The sequence below is a fragment of the Filicampus tigris genome, chromosome 17 (genome assembly GCF_054856515.1).
Source record: "Filicampus tigris isolate MCC_2025a chromosome 17, RoL_Ftig_1.0, whole genome shotgun sequence".
Lineage (NCBI taxonomy): Eukaryota > Metazoa > Chordata > Actinopteri > Syngnathiformes > Syngnathidae > Filicampus > Filicampus tigris.
In genome coordinates, this window is record NC_141233.1 from 247,867 (window position 1) to 271,962 (window position 24,096).

Here is a 24,096-nt window from a genome sequence, read left to right on the forward strand (position 1 = left end):
AGCAACATAATTCTGGCAAACACAAGTATGTACACTACTATACAGAGCTGGGCTCTTGACCCTTTTTTTACCCGCCAGTCCCCCGCCGTCCGGTCGCGACCTGGGTACCCTTCCGGCCTGGACCATCCGGCTTTATTCATAAAAATTAGCGGCCCCCGTTCACGTGCATGCACCTCGTATTTAGGATATGTTCTGCTCCCGCTGCTTAAAAAACAAAAAAACTAGAGGAAACCCTGGCCTGCTACCATAGTCTGTGACTGCACTTATACATCACTTATACATAATGTGTGCCTTTTCAGAATCATTGTAATATTTCAGTATGGGCTCTTCTTTATCCGTCCCCCCGCAAGAAAGAGGAATGTACACCAGTAAGAACATCTGAACTCACACAAAGTATCCTTAAAGGGACGGTGGGGCCGGGATGACCACGTTTTCACTAACAAAAGTTCATTTTATATATTTTTTGATCAGGAAAATGAAAAGAGTTTCATCAATAAATTTGGGAGAAATTAGGAAATAATTGACTCCATGAATAACGCCCCTTGTTAATGAGCAGAATGGCCGCGCACCCTAGCGTTCTATCAATGTTCGGTCGGAGTCACTGTAGGAACCGATTACAAACGCCCCATTGGAAACCATTGTCCCGTATTTTTCATAGTTTGGCCAGGGGGGCGACTTATACTCTAGAGCGACTTATGTGTGAAATTATTAACACATTATATCGTATCCCTTTCCTTTTCAAGGTCAGCAAACAATACACCAAACAACCACAGGAGAGCGTTCTAAGGCTGCATATAAACCTGCATTACATATTGGCTTAACAACGGGCAGAATAACCTGTAGTGTATATCATTTCACATGTTATTGTAACCCACATAAAGAAACATAAAGATAAATCCTAAAAGCTATTAAAATGCATGAATAATTTAAACTGTTAAAATCTAATATTGTGTTAAGTGAGTAATTAAAAGCTTATACAAACAGCTAAACATTCACAAACAAACTCCACAGACTCCAGGTGTGCAGCGAAATTGCCTGTTTATATTGTGAAATTGCACAACAGAAAATAAAATCAATCTATGCATTAAATACACATGTATTTTATAGACATGAACAAGATGAGCCTATGCTAATGATTAGCGATCGCGATTAGCATTAGTGATAGCGATTAGTATGTTCAATCAACAACCCACAAAAATCCACAATTCAGCTCGTATATAGCGTATTTTCTGGACTATAAGTCGATCCGGAGTACAAGTCGCACCAGCCATAAAATGCATAATAAAGAGGAAAAAAACATTTGTAAGTCGCACTCGAGTATAAGTCGCATTTTGGGAGGGAATTGTGCGCTTAGTACACATCATTTCCACCGACCTACGATGCAACATGTAGCATACAAAAAAGTTTATGGTAAGATAACTTTAAACTCACCAAAATGATTGTAGATTGCTTAAATAAGTCTTTTATTCATACCCGACCATGTAGAATGTTTCCAAGTCTCCAAAAGTATTTATGTCGTCCTCTCTGCTGAGTGTGCTCCTCCTTACGTGTGTGGCTGTATGATGCAATACCCCAGCCAGAGGCAGGCAACTACCTGTTTGTGGTTCGTTCTTATTCAACCATCGTCTGTAAGTAACTTAGACAATTGTGTGTACCGGTAATGACCATGCAACATTTATATAGGAGCTGAATTGTGGCTGATTGTACTGTGTTGTTGACTGAACATACTAATCGCTATCGCTAATGCTAATCACGATCGCTAATCGTCAGCATAAGCTCATCTTGTTCATGTCTATGAAAATACATGTGTATGTAATGCATAGATTGATAGTATTTTCTGTTTCATGTGCAGTTTCACAATATAAACAGGAAACTTCGCTGCACACCTGGAGTCAGTGGAGTTTGTTTGTGAATGTTTAGCTGTTTGGATAAGGTGGCTAACTTGACTAGCAATGCCTGTTAGTTTCACAAAACATTAGACTTTAACCGTTTAAATTATTCATGCATTTTAATAGCTTTTAGGATGTATCTCATGTTTCTTTATGTTGGTTACAATAACATGTGAAATTATATAAAAGTAATTGTCATGGCTTGTTAGTGCTGACTTGTATTTATGATGTTTTGTCTCCCTCTGCAGGGGGAGGCAAAACATAAGTCACAAGTCAGCACTAACGATCCATGACAGTAATGTGTTAATAATTTCACACATAAGTCGCTCCAGAGTATAAATCGCACCCCCGGCCAAACTGGGAAAAACGATTTATAGTCCGGAAAATACGGGAAGTGTTGCATGCTCATTACACACAATTGTCTGTTACTTACAGACGATGGTCGAACAAGAATGAACCACAAACAGGCAGTTGCTGTGCCTATGGCTGTGTGTGCGTGTGCGTGTGCATGTGTGATCATGCAGCCACACATGTAAGGAACAGAGCGCAGAAGACCAAACACAGCTAATTACGACCGAATACATAAATACTTTTGGAAACATTCTACATGGTCGGGGATGAATTAAAGACTTATTTCATCGATATACAACTGTTTTGGTGAGTTTAAAGTTATCTTACCATAACTTTCTTGTATGCTACATGTTGCTAAATGTTACCATCGTAGTTTGATGGAAATTATGTGTATTAAGCGCACAATTAATTTCCTCCAAAAATGCGACTTATACTCCAGTGCGACTTGTATATGTTTTTCTTCTTCTTTATAATGCATTTTATGGCATGGAGCGGCATATAGACCGGAAAATACGGTACTTTCATTGCTTATAACGTCCAAAAACGATGATCAATTTGCACCAAAATGTATGTGGACAGTCCTACTAGTGCCCACTTCAACATTTCAAAATGATTAACCTCTCCGTGGCTTATTTATATGAGAATGAGGAAATGTGGAAGTCAGCAGAGGTACATAGGCTGGAACCAGCGCACACTGCTTTTGCTTAAAAAAAAAACACTGCTTCTTTGCTGATCACGGTTAGGACAGGCGAGGCATTAAACACCAGTCAGGATATTTACAGAGACTGAAGTGGAAATGAGACGCGCACATTTATTTGGATGAGGAATGGCCCCAGATTTTTGACTTACAACGCGCCGTCCAATTGGGAACAGCCGAAATGGCACGTTCCAATGCGGCCATACTGCTGTGCATTCAGCCTCGCTAGAATGTTTTGTTTGCCGTTCGATGAGGGCTTTCGTCACTCTCACGCCGCTTCACTCGGGCCAGAAGGTGGTGGCTGCAAGCAAGCAAGCAAGCAGGGACACCACACGCGACTGAGGCGACATGAAGACACAGGCTCATCTTCACCTGCACATGCTGGGCGGACAGTAAGGAGCTAATGTTGTTGTGCTAACGCCTTTTGTTTTAACGGCCTGAAGCTAGTTGTTGCTATTAGACATCCCATTCCTACCTTTAGCCGGGAAGGGAAGCTGGCGTAAAGTTCCAATCTGCCTGCTGCTGCTGCAAGCCGCTGTCTCACTCCCTCCGGAGACACGAGTTTAGCGTCGCTAAATGTCAGAAATATAACCAGTCGGAGTTCGTGTGCACATTCATGCTCTTGTCCGCTTCAGCTTGTGAAAGTGGAGGAGCAATCGCTACAGAATTTTTGATTTTGTGGAGGTGATCATGATGAGATCACGTTTTATGTAAATCCAAACAATTGTGCAGAACACTTTTATACTTTCACAGGTTGAAGTGGACAAGACTAGTAATGTGCATTTGTATTTTGGTGGCGATCGGCCACCGTTTTAGACAACAGAACCGACAAAGTGAGCAATATTACCACGCACGCCTTCCTCGAGTGACGTAGACCGCTGAGACCGAAAACATAACATAAGCCACGCCCCTTTATGGGTCGGGGAAATTTGTCGTAAACCTAATCACAAAAAAAAGCCCATAGATAAGTACAGAGTCTTTTGACATGGGCATTTTAGTAATAATGTCATTTTTACATGCAAACCTATTCTATAAGTGCCAATGTTAAGCTCACCCAAGTGTCACTTTAAAATGATTGTACAGGACATGAAGCACTTTGCAATTGTGGAGGGTGGTCTTCATTGGACTTTGTGTTTATTTAAGAGTTTAGTTATATTTTACTTGGGCTGCCTAACATGCACTCACACATTGTTTTACTGACAGACAAATAACTCATTCATGTTCACACGTCATGGTGCTTGCCTAAAAGAGATGTTAGTGTTCATTCAATTTTCAAATTATTATTATTATTTTTTTGCTTTAAAGGTACACTTGATTTGGCTGAACATCAACACTTATATAATAGGTCTGTATGAAAAAAAAATGTCAGCACTAAAATTCACCCTCGTAAAAGAAGCTGTATTGATTTATGGGCTTTTTTGTGATGACTAAAGCTGCAAATTGGCCCGCCCACTTTTGGGGAGTGTTTTTTTTTTTTTTTTTTTCTCCATCTCAGGCTGTCAACATCATTAGAGGGAGGCTCGATCCGTGTTGTTCCTTGTTTTGGTTTGTCACGTTCTGTTGTCACCTAGTGTCTGAAAGTGATTAATTGCCACTAAAATTCATTTGCACATTCCTACACTTGTCCATTCCAAACTGTGAGAATATAAAAGCGGGCGGCACAATATTTAGTTTTTATTAACATCAAATGTGAGCTCTTATGAGGAAAACCCACTAGCACCTCCATAAAATAGAAAATATTGTGCTGATTGTTTTTTTTTTAAATTTATTTACTTATTTTTTATTAATTACCGGTTAGAGTGGACAATAGCAGGAATGTGCATATGAATTTTAGTGACAAATGATCGTAGTTTTCGGACATTTAGCGATGCAAACGCTTTTTCCCATAGGCAGCTGTTGGCTCCTGCTAGCGCCCGCGGCTAGTCGAGGCAGAATTAGCTTTCGATTGCTGACAGTCACAGTTAGCAGAATGAGATCTTATTCTTACCGTCCATCGATTAGGATTCGTGTTTCGGACGAGCTGCCCGCTCATGCACTCGCCGCCACCGGTCAGCCAGTAGCCGGTGTTCTTCCAGAGATTCCACTCGGCATCACCGGTGCGGCGTGTGATCGCTAATAAGTGGCCGATTCGAGAAATTGGATGGAAGGTATAAACTTTGAAAAGACATGAAGCTCCTTTTCACGGAGATCCGCCGTCTAAGCAGCCAAGATGCTCAGTGTCTACTTTCAGCCGTGTTTGCCACGGCTGGTCAGCCAGCCAAGAGCACCGTTTTTGCTATAGAGAAGTGCTCGTTGCGGCGAACGCTTTAATTCTGTCCAGCCAGAGATACAGTGGCATCGCCGTGCAAGTGGGCCGGCCTGTTTGCATCAATTTCGGATAAATACAAGCCCCGCAGGTCAGCTTGTCAAAGTGATAAAGTTGGACTTTAAGAGCACCGGACCGCGCGCAGGGGCGGACCTCGGGGGAAAAACTAAGTCAAGCTAACACTTTATATGTAATCTATAACAACCTATGAGCAATTCAGCTAAAGAAAAAGCTTCTAGGAATGCAATGTGTTTGAGTATCTTGGTGACTTATGACATGACAACGTATGTGACATGAAGTGCACCTCAGCTGCATGTAGGCTGCTCATTCCTTGCTCTTTTTGGTCAGACATGGAAAGGCTAATCGTTTAGGGATGTTTTCAGAGGTTGAACTGGGACCAAAGCTACATTCACACCAATCGCGGATGAAGCCTTCCGCTTTGCCTCATTCGTTCGCGTTTGACCGCGGGATATTTGAAACTCAATGCTGCAGCCGCTCATTCGCGCACAGCGGAGAGTGGAGGGTCTTTGCTTACAGGGGAGTGGCTTCGCTTGGTAGTAGACGACAAGTGTATTTTTGTCAGCCATTTTGCGAAGAGCCATGGAGGACGAAGTTGTGGAAACCTGCATTTTGTACTTTCTCTGGAAGAAATACAAATGTAGGAATGCCACACGCCGTCGTGTATGGATTCACCACACCATCCAGAGGCGCACACAGCTCGGTGAATTCCACCATCTTCTCAGATAACTTCGCCTGGATGACTGTCGCTTCCAGCGGTATATGAGGATGACCACTGCCCAGTTGGATGGCCTGTTAGCTCGTATCGATGCTAGGATATCCCGCATGGACACGAACTACAGGCGTTCCATTTCAGCTGCCTGTCCATTTGTCTCCGGTGAGTGCCGCTATTGTTGTTTACGGAAGCGCTAGCTAAATGTATCAGAAATGATATTTAAATTCTAGGGATGCTCCGATCGATCGGGCACCGATTTTCGTGAAAAAAGACGTGATCGGAATATTCGATCAAAGCCTTTTATTGCCGATCAAAACATCCGATCACCCGCAGCTCATGCTTGGCAAGACGGAATGGCAAATAAATTGATTGATTTAATACACGACGACGTACCTCCGTCCAAAAGCATCACTCGCGCCCGCCCGCGCGAGTTACATTATTATATATTGACTCCAACGGAAACGCGCCGCCAGAAAGGCTCCCTAACGCAGCAGCGCCTCGGCTGCGAGCAGACGGGAGGGACGCAACACACAAAATGCTTTGAGATAAGGCAAGAGAATTTTATAAAAAATAAAAATAAAATCCCCCCTCCAAAAAAACAAAATGGGGCGAGATACCGCATGTAACGTTAATTCGCCGCCAGTGCCACCACCAAGAGTGGCATGCTCCCGTGGCCAGGTCCAGTACCGATCTGGTTAAAAAAAAAAAGCATTGTCCTACTATACGCTGTTGCCCGTACTCCCGTAAGTAATTTTGTTCGTGGCTGCTTGATTTCTATAAGAGATCTTGTCCAGAAGCTGCACGGTCTTTATTTATACTATAAGTCCGTGCAAAGCTGCAACAAGCTGCATGCTGCGCATCTTCTCCTCCATTGAGACAAATAAACGACCCCACTAACAAGTAGCGTCTTCACCGCGGAGGCGAACGAGGGGTCGCTAAGTGTGCTAATCGTTAAAGTGAAATGCAGTCGAGAATAGCAAAATAAGTGCTTAGGTGTACAGTAGACTGTTTACTTAAGCCTGACTAGAACCGCGTAAGGGTGGAAATCCAGCCGTTATGAACAGAAATGTTGTATTACAATCAACACGTAGCTAGACCAAAAAATAAGGCGAGGGCTACACAAGCAATTCAGCACACGTTCTAACACCGGCCGGAACTCGCTAACGGCATAAATAACCCAATCACAAATATTCTCGTTGTGATTTTTACACTCACCGTACCGTTACTGTTAGGACCAAAAGATTCAAATATGTATTTCAAGCCATACTGCTTATCCCCCAGTCTCTGTTTGAAGCAGTTAAATCTTTAGCAAAAATATGGGGAAAATATTGACTTATGTACAAAGAACATGTACATTAGCACAAAATTTAAAACATTTTGGGGCTAAAAAATGAGTTTTGTGCACACAATAATGTCACTGAGTAATGTGGTAACAATGTTTACTCTGAAAATTCACTAGAATGCACAATATTAAGTGTAATTTTTTTTTTTTTCAGATAATATTGCATAATAGCAGTCACCATAAATAAATGGAAAAATATAGATATTCCATGTGATCTCACTCATGCATGATCGGTATTGGTGTCATAAAACCTGATCGGAACATCCCTATTAAATATATTTGTCATGCTGCCAAATATTAAAAAGAAATGAATTCATGAAAATGATGTCATAGATGGCGTTCGGATTTTATGAGATAATCTGCTCTATCAACAGATTAAAAACACGGTCACTTTCTATACAGCCATGTTAATTCAATAGTACAACTATAGCAAGACCTTTTGTGTATTTGTTGGATGTACAATATCTAATCAAAATGAATATCAGTAATACCATATTAAATCCTGTAATATACACAGCCAGCTAAAAATAATGTATTCACACATAGGGAAACAAAAAAAATGATAAATGCTTAATTTGTAAAAGTACTATACATATAAAGAAATGTTCACTATTTGTGCAAGAAATACTTTCCTGACACGTGTCGTGTATACATTATTACGGATGAATATATGTGCTACAGCAATTTCAGTATGACTCTGGTACAATTGTTTTATTTATTGCAGATACCTTGCCCTCAGGTGACTCATTCAGGACCATAGCAAAGGAGTTTCCGTGTTGGGGTCTCCACTGTGTCCTTGATTGTCCCTGATGTGGCAACGGCAATTTGGGACTGCCTTGTGGATGACTTCATGGCTGTTCTCACCACAGAGGAGCGGAGATCGTGGGATTTTCCATTCTGCTGTGGAACACTGGATGGGAACACGTCATCAAAGCCCCTGAATACTCTGGCTCCCAGTTCTTCAACTACAAGGGAACATACTCACTGGTTCTCTTAGCAGTTGTTGATGCTGAGAAATGTTTCAGGGTGATCGATGTCGGGGGCTACGGACGAACCAGCGATGGTGGATGTTATTTACGCAATATGAAGTTTATATATATATATATATATATATATTTCAAAAATATATAATTTCAAAATTTCAAAAAAAAAGAATTAACTGTTAACTCAGTTTTATTTACTTCCTGTAGCAGCTGGCCTCTGCTCACTGTGCAGCCAAACTTAGAGGAGAGTCATTGTCGCAAAGACGGACTTTTACGAAGTTTTACTTTAAAAAAGTTGCTTGACAGCTCATTGGAGAAATCCCAAATAATTTGCAACACTTTGCACAGCCAAATTCAAATACCATAGTTGTACGTCTTTGGTGTATCGTTCAACTGTTGTATTTTACAGGAAAAGAATCGTATTCAAGGATCAAAGAAAGCTATTAGAACTGTCTTTGAATGGAAATATACTTTTTTTTAAATTTAATTTAATTTAAAGATTTTACTCAAGTATTTAAAGGTTCCAAGTTTTGTAAAAAACTGTAGTTGAAAAATACCATTAATCGCGATTAATTATGGAAAATTTTGCGATTAGTTAAAAAATTGTAATCGTTTGAAAGCACTTATATAAAACACTTATACACTTATATAAAGCATATAAACTTATATACACATATATAAAGCACATATATATATATCCATCCATTATCGATACCGCTTCTCCTCACAAGGGTCGCGGGGCGTGCTGGAGCCTATCCCAGCTGTCTTCAGGCAGTAGGCGGGGGACACCCTGAATTGGTTGCCAGCCAATCGCAGGGCACACAGAGACAAACAAATATCCACACTCACACCTAGGGGCAATTTAGAGTGCCCAATCAACCTACCATGCATGTTTTTGGAATGTGTGAGGAAACCGGAGTACCCGGAGAAAACCCACGCAGGCACGGGGAGAACATGCAAACTCCACACAGGGAGGCCGGGATCGAACCCACAACCTCTGAACTGTGAGGCGGACGTGCTAACCAGTCGACCACCGTGCCGCCTATATATATATATATATATATATATATATATATATATATATATATATATATATATATATAAATTTTGTGACATTGTGAGGTAATAATGCATTTAGCAGGTAAATTTGTTTCTACACTGTGAATAAACTCTGAAATTGTAACTCCCCTTTTGACATGACTAGAATATCAATGAAGACTACATGGAGTATGTATTATCAAAAATGTTATATGTAAAAAAATAAAGAACAAGTAAGGGAATAAAGTGGATTTATTTTATAGCAGGTGCTGTAAAATACAAAAAAAGAACACCGTCCCTGCGAACATTGTGCAAGACGTTATAAAATAGAGAACATAGAATGAACAAGATTAATAAATAAAAACATGAGTATGGAAGCCTGATCCCTGCCCTGAAAAGATTGTCACCCAAACACTAATTATTGAAATACAAATTCTACATTTAATTTTCCTGTTTTTGCAGCCAATAGAATTTTGTGGAATTGAAATTTTACCAAACCTTTCTGGTTGGGTGACAATCTCATTAAGACAGGAACCAGGTTTCTCATGAACAGGTCATCCTTGCATGGGGGTGGAGGTGGGTCTGGAGTAGACTTGATGCGGTGCCTTAAGTATTGGGGCTTGCTGTCTTCTATCTCCTTTTCCTTCCCTCCAGCACACCACTTAAACCTCCTTTTTTATGGGAAGCCAGTCACACCCCTTTTATGCGTGCCTGCGGGTATGTACAGAGCCTCCGAGTCAACTCATATATTTGAAATGCATCTTTCTGCTGCCGATATGGCTGTGTTGTTTCATTTTTAATTTATGAATGCTTCTGAAAAATCCGTGATGCACTCAGGGCAAAGGAAAGTTGAAGCGCGAAGTAGCGAGGGATCACTGTACAAACAATGTACCAGCGTGGTAAGAAATAAAATATGGTTGTGTGTGAGGCACAATGACCAACCTCCCCTCTCGTTGAGCGAGGATGCCTCTGATGATGATCCTGGCATCTTGGATTCGGGACCCTTGTTCGTCAGGCAGATGCACCACTGTATACTCTGCGGTTCTGTCTTCCTCGACCCCTCGCTCCATATTACCACTTGTCTCCCTCGGGGACACAAAAAGATCGAGAAAAGACAGAACCGCAGAGTACTTCCATTTTTCAGCCGGCACTACAGCCGCCGCTCCACTCCTCTTTACTTCGTGTTCCCTTCTTTTTACCTTCACATATGTGACCCTCAGTGCCTTCCATTTTTTATGGCAATAATCCTCTGACAGAAACAAAAGAGTTTCAACATAGCAATCAAGTGGCCGACAGTGTGCCAACTTTGGCTAATGCTATAGTTTGACAGCTGTAAAATGAAAGAATGATAACAATAAAATACACACCAGGTAAGCCGACCTCCTCGTTCACCAATCAATAAGTCAGCTCACGTTTTCTCTTGTCACGGTATTGATAGCTGGCCGTATTGTACAGTTCGGGGTGTCCGCAAATCTAAACAATTACTTTTTCTTCCATCTTTTCCTCTCAAATCTGGTCACAAAACCCTCCTACTTTACAGGACGTTGTGTGTGACGTAGTATGCCCGATGCTGATTGACTGCTGTCAGGCGAAATGGCAAATAATTTGTTCATTCATTATCCATACCGCTTATCCTCACAAGGGTCGCGGGCGTGCTCGAGCCTATCCCAGCTGTCTTTGGGCAGTAGGCAGGGGACACCCTGAATTGGTTGCCAGCCAATCGCAGGGACAAACATCCGCACTCACAATCACACCTCGGGGCAATTTAGACAGTCCAATCAACTTATCATGCATGTTTTTGGAATGTGGGAGGAAACCGGAGTACCCGGAGGAAACCCACGCAGGCACGGGGAGAACATGCAAACTCCACACAGGGAGGCCGGAGCCAGGATCGAACCCACGACCTCTGAACTGTGAGGCGGACGTGCTAACCAGTCGACCACCGTGCCGCCCCAAATAATTTTATTTTATTTTTTTCTGTTTTTCTTATATGCGACGTATGGGGCGGTGAATGGGTGGATTTTCGGTGCTTCGCTCCGCGTCCCACTGCTCCAAACGCATTATTCGCGCCACCTCACCCGCGCGAACTCAATTGACCCCAATTGAAACACGCCACCAGACGGCATTGGTGTAAATACAGCCAAGTAGAGATGTCTACATGTATTGGGGCCGATTGATCCTGTTTTGACAATATAAGCGATGTTGTTTTGAAATTGATAAAAGTTAAAATGCAAGCTAATATCATTTTCTTGATTTAAAAAAAAAAAAAATTGAGCTTGTTATTGAAAAATAGACTCGGCTCTCTAATCCCTTTAAGGCAAAAATAAACAAAATACAAACAAGAGGGGACTCCTATCCCTAGTGCAGTATCACAACTAACAAACTCGATCACAGGAACATATAGTAACAGCTTGGCATTAGCAGAAGTAGCCTACCGAGCTTGATTTAGTTTGAGGAAAGCGCTTCTCTGTAAAATGACTCTTGGCCCTGTTTCGACGGCCACAACTGAGGTCACCTGTAACGCTAAAGAATTTCTCAGAAAATGCTTGAGATGCTGACATGGAGAGAAGATCCAACGCAGTAGGTTTTAGGCTTGGATAAACAGAATCTCCCTGTGCAGCCCAAAATGCAAGAGCAGTTACTTCGTTTATGACAGCTGCTCCTTGAATTTTTTTCATTTCCTCCCTAACACACGGCTTTGAGAGGCCAGACGTGGAGGGCCGGCCTGTTTTTGACAATTTTAATCTGGGTCGCTTTTTCTGTGGTGACTGTGGTCCCTCTTTGGAGTTTTCTTTTCCCTCCACTAGCCCCTCATCTTCAGCCTCTTCCTCCCACACTACTGGTGGCACTGATTAAATACATGGAAGAGCAGTGTAATCTTCTGCTTTACCCAGAAGTGCCTCAATTTGTTCTTCCTTGTTAACGAGCAGCGCATCGGGTGCAACTGATCAAGAAAGCAGCTGAACCGCTTGTCCATGTTTGTCCTCATCTTCATTGCTAGGGAAGCTAGGTCCTTGAAGCTAGAACCCTGGGCATGGGGAAACTCAAGACAGGTGACCCTGCAGGTCCAGGAGGGTAGGCACCACATGGGGCAAAGACTGTGTGTCGCTCTGGAGCATCTGTGTATGCTCAGCAAAGGAGGGGATTAAATCTCTTAGAGAAGTCAGTCTCTGCCACTCACTTGGCAGTAGATCATCCCATCCGCGACCTGAACTACTGAGTCTTTGAGTTGGAGAAGTTGTGATATCATCAGGTGTGTGCTGGACCATCTAGCGGGACAGTCTTTGACCAGAGTTAGTTGACACAGCTGCAGCAGTCGCTCAGTTGCCACTGATGACTTGCGGAAGAGCTTCACAAGCACTCTTAACTTTGCCCAGCAGTCGTTTGATACTTGCTTCTTTCTGCATCATGTTCACCACGGGTTGCAGTGTGTGGACAACACAGGGAGTCCGATCTATGGCTCCATACCTAGGTAAATAGAACAATAACACAAAGAAAAAAAGACTTTATTCATCTTGTATATAGGACATTGAATAACATTGTCACGAGCAACACTATGCAATACAATAAAAAATTGCTAAAAGTGAATAAAACCTAATTTAGCTCAGTGTGACTGACAAGATAATCTGCTACTGAAAATCTTAATTCATAGCTAAATTAAATAATTTACCTATGGTCTTCTCCAACCACCCTGGAGACTTCTTTTTCACTCATTTTGATGGAGTCATCCTCGTAGGAACTGGTGGGATCATCCAGTTCAATATCTTTGGCTTTGAACGCTGCATTCATGTTGCTTTCATTATCAGTTATAACTGTCAAAATTTTGTGTTGGTGTATTCCCCAGAACTCTGTGCATTGGTCAACACAGGTTTTTATACATGATGCAGTGTGTGGATAGGCAATCTGGTCAAGTCTCAACAATATGTGCTGTGCTTTTTTTTCTACAGTAGAAAAAAAGCATGCACTAATTTCCAGAAATGATGCCGTAAGACCTACTTTGGTCCATATGTCCAGTCCAATGGTTATTTTGCGTGCTGTGGCAAGCCTCTCTTTGTATTTTTGTTTTTCGTCATCATAAATCTTGTCAGTGAAGTTATTTTGGTCCTTTGGGGTATGGTATGGTATGCTCTTATCAAAGGTCTCCATCATGAGGATAAAGCCTCATCCTCAACTGTACAAACAAGTAGACCTGTACGTCCAATGCAAAGAGTGATTGCCTGTTCCTTGTCACGTTGTTCCTGGCTTGTATTTGGATCCTCTGGCGAAGGCTGCTACGATAGATGACTGTGCACTGTCATTCTTTGGACCACCAGATTTTTCTAAAAGGAGTTATGATTTCTGGGATCTGCATGAGGAATAAAAAAAAGAGTGGGGATACAATTGCTCTCTCCCTGTATATAAAGTACACATCCTGTAAAGGTCTACAGGTGAGTACAAAACAAATGTAGGTATCAATCTTAAAAAATATATCGATAAATAAATGTACATATTCATAACCTATTAAACCACATAGCACCTGTATCTAAGACTTCTGATATTTCATTCTGAGTCATCGCCAAAATTACAATTAGGGGTGGGCGATATGACGATATTTCATCATTAAGGAGTTTAACGTGTTGACGATCTCATAAAGCCTTAAGATCGTTTGATTGTTTACAGGGCACATTCTATACAGTTAAGCTCCATGGCGGCGCAAAGCCGCTGACGCATACCCGACCAACCAATCACAGCACGCACAGTGTACTGTACGTGACACTCCCTGCCTCCCTGTTTGTTGGTATAGCGGGAAGCTATAGCGGAAAGTCACCACGCTGTTTAATCACTTGCGGAGACGGCGCCCAAAAAACTACGCCGACAGACAAAGCAAACGGAGATCAGACACATGGTAGCCAGAGGCAGCTGCTAGCTCCAGGCTAACACAACCCACAGTAACGCAGTCATTTAACAAGGGCACCACAAAAAACAAGCAAGCGATGGAAAGAAGTAACTGTGGCAGTGACTTATTACCTTGCCGAAGACATGATTCCCATCAAAACAGTGGTAAACAAGGGGTTTAAAAGACTCTTAAAAGTACTCGACCCGAGTTAGGAGCTGTTTATATGTTTACGTTATGTTACCTTTTATGTTTACGTTCACTGCACATTTTGATAAAAATTGTCACTATTCAAATTTAAACCTGTTCAGAAAGCTTAGCTGGCTTAAAATGTCTTTTTTTTTCTTTTAAAGTTTCATATACATTTTAAATATGTTTTGTATGTTTATCATGAGGAAAATGGTGAAGAATGTGCAAATTAGTCAAAAACAATGTAAAAAAGAATCATGATAAAATCATGATCGTGATTTTATTTTTAAAATATCGTGATATGTTTTTGCCATATCGCCCACCACTAATTACAATGTATCAATAATGCATTTCAAATACCGGTACATCAAATGTTTAGCAGCATTTTAGGTGTAAAGTTTATTTTATCCTCAGAGCTGACAGTGTGGATGATTTTACACTCCAATTCCATCACTGCAGCTCAGAATAACATGATACATCTGTGTGGTAAGATAAATAATTCACACATTTCATCCCATCATCATCCAACTAAATAGCAAAAAATACTCCATAGCCCACTTAGAATTCCTACATGTGCCTTAATCTACTTTGAATATTTGATTACGCTGTACACTACAAGTGATTGAAATTGAAGTTAGCCATGGCGTTAGCTCAACCAAAATAATTTAAGCCTTAACTTAGCCCATTTGTGCCAGGAGTTTCGTGGAAAACTTGAAGTTTACAATTAAATTTATCACAAGCCGATTGTCGAGTAACATGGAATGCAAGCAAATGTATACAGTATGTTATGTTAACAGGAGTAGTTGCGACTTACCTGTGAAAAAATATCAGCGTGGTGAGCCTTCAGATGCCGCTTGAGAGTTGCAGTATTCTTTCCACTTAGTTTGTGGCCACATTTACCGTTACCGCTGTCTACATTGCATAGTGTTGTTCTTTCTGTTGGTTTGTACTGAAAGTATGTCCATATATCTTCTTTTCGTTTCCGCCCACAAAGCCCCTTTGGAGTCACTGCTGCCATGGTCGATCAATGGAAATCGTGTCAGTGTGTGACTACTGACCACAGACCTGTTTTGTTGTGCCAGCTGGTGGTGGGCGTGACCAAACAAAGATAGGTTGCAACAGCATTGCTGATATTTTTTTGACAGACAGATTACATGCACAATAGGAAGGGATGTCATACATGTTGAATGTCTGACAGAAAACACTAACCATTTCATCCAGTCTCATCTCGTTAACAAAAATTCATGAACATTTTAGTCATCAGAGAGCCACGTTTAGCTCATCATGGTCTCGTTATCGTCATTAAAAAGGTGCATTAACAAAATGATTTTGTCATCATTGACGACAACAACACTTGGTTAGGTGGCCTCCTGGACGCCTCCCTGGTGAGGTGTTCCGGGCATGTCCCACTGGCAGGAGGCCACACGGACGACCCTGGGGAGACTGTCTCCCGGCTGGCCTGGGAGCGCCTTGGGATCCCCCGGGAAGAGCAAGTGGCTGGGAAGAGGGATGTCAGGGCTTCCCTGCTAAAGCTGCTGACCTTGTGACCCGACCCCGGATAAACTGCAGAGAATGGACGGATGGATGGATAATTGAAAAAATGTTATACATTTATTTTTACTCCATCTTAAGCATTTGTTTTAATATCATGTTTTTTTTATTAGTCAAATTGTGTAACTGAAAAATAATTGTTAATTTGTTTTTTTGGTAATTTATTGTTAAATAACAGTTAATAAATTAACATTTATTACCCCAAACAACAGAACAAAAGTAGCGAAAATTGGTACCATTGAGTACCAGTATCACCTCCCAGGTACAGAGAAGGGTGTGAATCCTCCTCAAAATTTGTAATTAGCTCCGCAAATGAAGTCACTGATTGGCAAAATTGCCCAACAAAGAAAAAAAGTTCTATTGAGCCTTGCTTTTGTCTTCTTGTGTCCTTCAGATGTCATAGAAGAATATCTTAGTCCTGAGCAACACATGAAAAAGGAGAAGGAAAAGCCCTTTCACATCAAAAAGGAGGAGGAAGAGGAGGATATCACGTCAACACTGACTTTTGACCTTGAGAGTGAGGAGGACAGAAGGGCGGAGCCTCCAAGCAGCAGCTCAAGTCAACACATGACAACAGAAGGTAATGCAGACCACTGAGGACCATCACAAACACATAGTGATGACACATCACTCCTGACACTGATGATGATCAAGCTAATAATAGGGCATGGCACACTGACAACAAATGCTGGAATTGTCCTCAGTGTGGGAAAACATTAAGTTCAAAGTGGTCTTTAAAACTGCACACAAGAACACATAGTGGAGAAAAACCTTTTTTGTGCAGTTTGTGGCACAGCCATATTTAGCAGAACACACATGAACTCAGAGTGGGAAGAAACCATTCAGTTGCAGTGTTTGTTTATCTAGTCAGAACTTCTCAGGACTCTTCTCCTACCCTACCAGAGAGGTGACATTCCATGTCCCAAGAGCTTGTTTCTGTTGCCGGGGATCGTACCGCCAAGGTCCCCGCCTATAACCGCTGTCCAGCTCACAGGGCACCCGACCCCTTTGACCCCTCCCACCAGTGATGAACCCATAGGAAGGGGGACCCACATTGTCTTTTCGGGCTGAGCCCGGCCGAGCCCCATGGGTACAGGCCTGGTCCAGAGGTGGGCCCCGGCGACCCACGTCCGGACAATGGAAAACTTGTTCCATTTATTTTTTTCATCATAAGAGGTCCATAGCGAAGCCCGCAGTAGCACAAACTTAAGCAGTTCCCGCTCGATATCACGGAAAAACTTTGACCGCTCCGCCATCATCGGATCAAACAAAAATTCCCTCAGTCGGAAAAAAAACGTATGCATTAAATTTTCTACGACTACATTACATTAACGATCAATTCCTTACAACGGAAGTTCCGGTGCTGTATCCAGAACCTTTGGCGAACCCCGAAAACAAGGAATCGATTCTGGCTCAGTATGATTCCGGCAGTTTGCCTGCTCAGAGGAAATTGTTTGCGGCTCGACAGACGAAGTACAGTGGCGTAAATGAACGTGTCCTTTTACATGCTCAACGGGACAGTTACTTGCAATTAGCAACAAAACTGTGTAATACGCAAACATTTTTATACAGCAAAGAATGAAGCCAACACAACTACTCAAAATAGACTCATTTTTCCCAAAGTCTGAGAAAAATCAACATTAAAATACAGTACAGTTTACTGTAAAGTACAGTACTGTACTGCACTGCATTGGTGTTACAGTATTTTTTTCAACAGTATTTGGACCATGATTGTTATACTGTACTGTTTTTTGCTCATACACCTGTACTTTATAGTGCAGATTTAGTTTAATAAAATGTTTTGGGAACATTTTTTTTTGCATTATATTGCTTGTGTTGTTAAGTTGTTACACATGTATTTTGTTAACATATTTGCACGTTCATACAGGACATGTACCGTAGTCGTTTCCCATATAAGAAAATTCCGTTATAAGGAAAGATTGGACAATGCAAATATGATTCTTACTAGATAATACTTACTGTATATTCAGTAGAGAAAGCTATTAAAGTTATTGTTCCCAAAGTCTGTTTTAAAATGAAGGAAAAATATTAATATAACCTGTTTGCCAAAAGTATCAAAGTATCGAAATACATATTGGAATTGAAACTGAAATTTGGTATCCTGACAACCATAATTATGACTGTATTTTCCGGACAATATGTCTCTCCGGAGTACAGGTTGCACCAGCCATAAAATGCATTATAAAGAAGAAAAAAAACCATAAGTTGCACTGGAATATAAGTTGCATTTTTGGAGAAAATTAATTGTGCGCTTAGTACACATTATTTCCATCGAGCTGCAGTGGTAACATTTAGCAACATGTAGCCTACAAGAAAGTTATGATAAGATAACTTTAAACTCACCAAGAAAGTTATAGTAAGATAACTTTAAACTCACCAAAACGATTGTAGATCGATTAAATAAGTCTTTTATTTATCCCCGACCAATGCAGAATGTTTCCAAGTCTCCAAAAGTATTTATGTATTCGGTCGTAATTATTTCTTCGTCTGCTCGGCTTCTTACGTGTGTGGCTGCATGATGACACACGCGCACACACGCACAGCCAGAGGCAGGCAACTGCATGTTTGTGGTTCATTCTTGTTCAACCATCGTCTGTAAGTAACTTAGACAATTGTGTGTAATGAGCATGCTACACTTTTATACGAGCTGAATTGTGGATGCTTGTGGGTTGTTGACTGAACATACTAATCGCTATCGCTAATGCTAATCGCCATCGCTAATCGTTAGCATGTCTTCCTGCTTGTGGTTCATTCTTGTTCAACCATCGTCTGTATGGAACTTAGACAATTGTGTGTAATGAGCATGTAACACTTATATACGAGCTGAAATGTGGGTGATTGTAGGTTGTTGACTGAACATACTAATCGCTATCGCTAATGCTAATCGTGATCGCTAATCGTTAGCATAGGCTCATCTTGTTCATGTCTATGAAAATACATGTGTATGTAATGCATAGATTGATAGTATTTTCTGTTTCTTGTGCAATTTCACAATATAAACAGGCAACTTAGCTGCACTTAGTCCGTGGAGTTTGTTTGTGAATGTTTAGCTGTTTGGATAAACTGGCTTCCTCGACTAGCAAGGTTTTTAATTACTTTTAATTACTTATCCAAAAAAACCAGACTTTAACTGTTTAAATTATTCATGCATTTTAATAGCTTTTAGGATGTATCTTATGTTTCTTTATGTGGGTTACAATAACATGTGAAATGATGTAGAAGTAATTGTCATGGCGTGTTAGTGCTGACTTGTATTTATGATGTTTTGTCTCCCTCTGCAGGCGCTTTAGCGCTAAAGCGCCTGCAGAGGGCGGCAAAAAATTAAGTTTTAATTTTTAGCAAAAAATTGACTTACCTTAACTAGAATGCCATAGTGTAATTTATCCAATACTGCATTTTAAAACGCTTGTCGTCGTCGTGAAAAGTGAAATTAAAAACGGCCGCTTCTTCTTCTTCTTCTTCTTCTTCTTTGTTCGCTTTGTTGCCTCCTAGTCCTACTTTATTTTAAAACAAAGAAGAAGCATGGCCGCCAGATAGGGATCATGCATTAACTTTATCTTTGCACAATAACATCAATAAAGTCCTTTGGATAAAATGCAACGCGGGATTCTAGTTAAGGTAAGCTGTTTTAAGACAACCTAAGACAAAACTAACAAACACTTTCACACTTTAGTTGGCGATGTCTAAGTCGTCCGTGCCGGCCGCCCGGGAGCGCGCTGCGCTCACAACATATAAACACAGCTGTTGTACTGTACTATCCGAATTTTACAAAACTTTATTAGAGCATACAAATCATTGCAAACACGGAAGAGAAAGTATCCGGCTTGACTCTGACTAAATCAATGGCACATTTGAATAGTGGACGAGACTAAGCGAGAGGCTGCGATGATGCGCACCCAGTCAGCTCACGTACAGTACAGCGTGTGGAAAAAGTAAATCCACTTGTGCAGTGGATTTACTTTCACCACCTTTTATGAGTGCCTGCGTGTATGTACAAAACCTCCAAGTCAACTCATATCTTTGAAACAATGCGACTTTCTGCAATATGGCTGTGTTGTTTCATTTTTAAATTGTTATGAAAGCTTTTGAAAAATACGCAATGCACCGAGGGCGCGAAAGTTGAAGCACAAAGTAGCGAGGGATCACTGTATTCTATTAGATAATTTATCTTAATTTGAAGGGAAAAATAAATCCGAAACAGTCACTACCGAAACATACAGAAATGTTTCGGTTGTGACAATGGTTTCGGTCGTGACAATATGATGTTTATTTTTGAATAAAGTAAGTTTTAAATAATATAATACATAGATAGATATGTCATACATAGATCTTTCTATTTCATATTTTATCTTTATTTGAAGGGAAAAACACCAAAATGCCAAAAAGCCTAGCAGAGACAGAGACAGGCGAAGGGTTGGAATGACCCAGTGAAATCCGAAGAATATTAGATGGAAGGAAAAAGGAAAGCTGAAGTCTACCAATGAATTATCCAGCAGAGAGCAAAGGACGGTCAGAAGAGCATGGTGCAGAAGGCAAGACCACCAGATGTCTCTCAAACAGAGAGAGAGGGAACATACATACAGGGAATTGTATGTTACAAAAATGTTTGTCATTCCAATTAAATTTTCATTTGGAAGGTGAAACCACAGTTTTTCGAATGATGAAGAGCCCTGTGATGGACAGGTGACTGGTCCAGCGTGTACCCTGCGTTTGCCCTAAGTCAGCTGCGATCAAGTCCAACCCACGCGACCCTGAGTACAGCACAAAGCACTAGAAAATGGAAAAAAATAATGTTTCATTAGTTATAATACATGTTAAAAGTTAAAATATAGCAAAACTAGTTAAGTGATTACAATGCTACCCTCACACAAAGTATTACTGCAACAGCAGCAACAATATGGTCACTACCGAAATGTTTCAGTCACTACCGAAAAAACTGATTTTTTAATAAAATTAAAAAGTATTGAATTATCAACCAACAATTTTTGATAATGATTGTTTAAGGGTGTGTTTGTTTTATAATGATGACTTTTGAAGTCAATATGATCAACTTTCTACATTTTACAATGAAAAATAGCATATACATATTTGATTTATTTAGGAAAAACTAACATTAAATTCTGTTAAAAATTCATTTAGATTGATTTTTATGTCAAAACCATGTATATGAATTTATAAAAATACTCTGTAGAGGGGGGAATGGAAAAAAAATATGAATCAGCTAGTAGAATTCTTTTTATTCTTCTGTAATTGTGTGTTTTGGTCGTGACACATTTTAGGGACAGGCAAGATATTAGGGAAAAGCTAGAAAATACTATTTGAAAATTTACTTACTATTTGTGTGCCCCTTAGATATGGTGCAACATGAATACAATACAAGTTTTTCTGAAATAAAATTTCACACATTTTCCAACTCTGAATTTGAACCAATTCAGTAGAATGGCCCATATAGCTTGTGTTTTACAAGAGACCAACAGAAATTTTAATTTCAGATCACGTCGTAGGGCGTCCATAGATCAAATCACTCTAATGTATGGGTTTTAGTTGCCAGTCGTTTATTCTTTTTCTTTGTTTGTAATGGTCCGGTCCTAGTCGGGATCGGACGCATCGCTCTGTGTGCGACGGGCACAAGTCAAGGTGGTACCACTGTAGAAACAATAATACACATCAAAGTCACCGCCTGAGACTTGACCAAACCAAATGTGTTTTTGTATCCTGTAGACGTCAGTGAAAAATATCTACGTCCTGAGCAAAAGGAGCAAGACTTCACTTACATCAAAAAGGAGGAGGAGGAAAAGCCCCTTCACATCAAAAAGGAGGAGGAGATCACATCACCACTGTCCTTTGTACTTTTAAAGAGTGAAGATGAAGACAAGGGTGAGTGTGAAGAGGACAGAGGGGCGGAGCCTACAAGCAGCAGCTCAAGTCAATACATGACAATAGAAGGTGATGCAGACCACTGGGAACCATCACAAGCACATAGTGATGACACATCATCACGTTCTCCTGACGCTGATGATGATGATGATGATGATAAAGGTGATAGGGCATGTCACGCTGACAACAAATGCTGGAAATGTTCTCAATGTGGGAAAACGTTAGCTTCAAGGAAGTCTTTGAAAATGCACACAAGAACACACAGTGGAGAAAAACCTTTTTCTTGCTCAGTTTGTGGCAAAGGCTTCGCTCATAAGTCAAGTTTAACAGATCACACAAGAACACACACTGGAGAAAAACCTTTTTCCTGCTCAGTTTGTGGCAAATGCTTCGCTCATAAATCAGATTTAAGAAGGCACACAAGAACACACAATGGAGAAAAACCTTTTTCCTGCTCAGTTTGTGGCAAAAGCTTCGTTCATAAATCAGACTTAACGATGCACACAAGAACACACAGTGGAGAAAAATATTTTTCCTGCTCAGTGTGTGGAAAATGTTACTCTGCAAAGTCAGGTTTAACAGAACATACAAAAACACACACTGGAGAAAAACCTTTTTCCTGCTCAGTTTGTGGCAAAAGCTTTGCTCAAAAGTTCAGTTTAAAAAAGCACACAAGAACACACAGTGGAGAAAAACCCTTTTCCTGCTCAGTGTGTGGAAAATGTTTCTCAGCAAAGTCAGGTTTAACAGAACATATAAAAACACACACTGGAGAAAAACCTTTTTCCTGCTCTGTTTGTGGCAAAAGCTTCTCACAAAAGCCAAATTTAATGCTACACACAAGAACACACAGTGGAGAAAAACCTTTTTCCTGCTTAGTTTGTAACAAAAGTTTCTCTGTAAAGTCAAGTTTAGTTAAACACACAAGAACACACAGTGGAGAAAAACCTTTTTCTTGCTCAGTTTGTGGCAAAAGCTTTGCTCAAAAGTCAACTTTAACAGATCACACAAGAACACACAGTGGAGAAAAACCTTTTTCCTGCTCAGTTTGTAGCAAAAGCTTCGCTCAAAAGTCATGTTTAAGACTACACACAAGAACACACAGTGGAGAAAAACCTTTTTCCTGCTCAGTTTGTGGCAAAAGCTTTGCTCATAAATCAGATTTAACAAAGCACACAAGAACACACAGTGGAGAAAAACCTTTTTCCTGCTCAGTTTGTGGCAAAAGCTTCGTTCATAAATCAGACTTAACGATGCACACAAGAACACACAGTGGAGACAATCCTTTTTCCTGCTCAGTTTGTGACAAAAGCTTCTCTCGAAAATCACGTTTATTATACCACACAAGAGCACACAGTGGAGAAAAACCTTTTTCCTGCTCAGTTTGTGGCAAAAGCCTCGCTCATAAATCAGACTTAACAAAGCATATAAGAGCACACAGTGGAGAAAAACCTTTTTCCTGCTCAGTGTGTGGAAAATGTTTCTCTGCAAAGTCAAATTTAAAAGCACACATGAGAAGACACACTGGGAAGAAACCATTCAGTTGCAGTGTTTGTGCTAAAAGATTCTCCACTAAAAAGAGCGTTGAGAAACACAAGTGTGCTGGTTAGAATAGCTGCAATCGTTGAAGCTTCAAAAAAAAAAAAAAACTGAAGGAACTGACCCTTTGTGGTAAGATGTAAAATTGTAAATGATTTTGAAAAAAAAGGTGATACATTGAATACTGAATTTTGCAAAGATCCTTTAAAGACACAAAGCAAATTTTATCAGTGACAGAAGAACTATTGTGCCATCGTGAAGTTTTTTTTAAGTGTTTATATCAAACATCCATCCATTATCGATACCGCTTATCCTCACAAGGGTCGCTGGGTGTGTTGGAGCCTATTCCAGCTGTCTTCGGGCAGTAGGCGGGGGACACCCTGAATTGGTTGCCAGCCAATCACAGGGCACACAGAGACAAACAAACATCCGCACTCACAATCACTTTATATCAAACATGTAAATGAAATAAGATGTCAATTGTCTTTGCCTGTAACATTAGTGAACATTATGCCTTTTTGTTGTTTTTAAAAATACATGATCGAAAAGGAGTGAGAAGAAACTGTATTTATGAAATCTCATCCCTTTTCCACGATCCTCAATAAAATCACTTGCTCAACTTGCCTTCATTACACTGTGTCAAAATGTGAAAAGAACAACAGCTAGAAGGTGAATTCGAAGAACAAGCAAGAGAAAAGATGGAGACTG

The 24,096-nt window shown here is 40.6% G+C and overlaps 2 pseudogenes across 2 annotated transcripts in view; both read left to right on the top strand.

Moving 5' to 3' along the window:
* Nucleotides 1–23,419, top strand: part of LOC147132780 (uncharacterized) — a 28,439-nt pseudogene extending 5,020 nt beyond the window's left edge. The window contains exons 2-3 of the transcript XR_015081800.1: nucleotides 16,346–16,531; nucleotides 21,694–23,419. The product of XR_015081800.1 is annotated as an uncharacterized LOC147132780 (transcript). The remainder of the gene's footprint in view (nucleotides 1–16,345; nucleotides 16,532–21,693) is intronic.
* On the top strand, nucleotides 1,950–16,369 carry LOC147132781 (uncharacterized; annotated as a pseudogene). Its single transcript, XR_015081825.1, has 3 exons — nucleotides 1,950–3,329; nucleotides 5,891–6,137; nucleotides 8,187–16,369. The product of XR_015081825.1 is annotated as an uncharacterized LOC147132781 (transcript).
* Nucleotides 23,420–24,096: the final 677 nt, after the last annotated feature.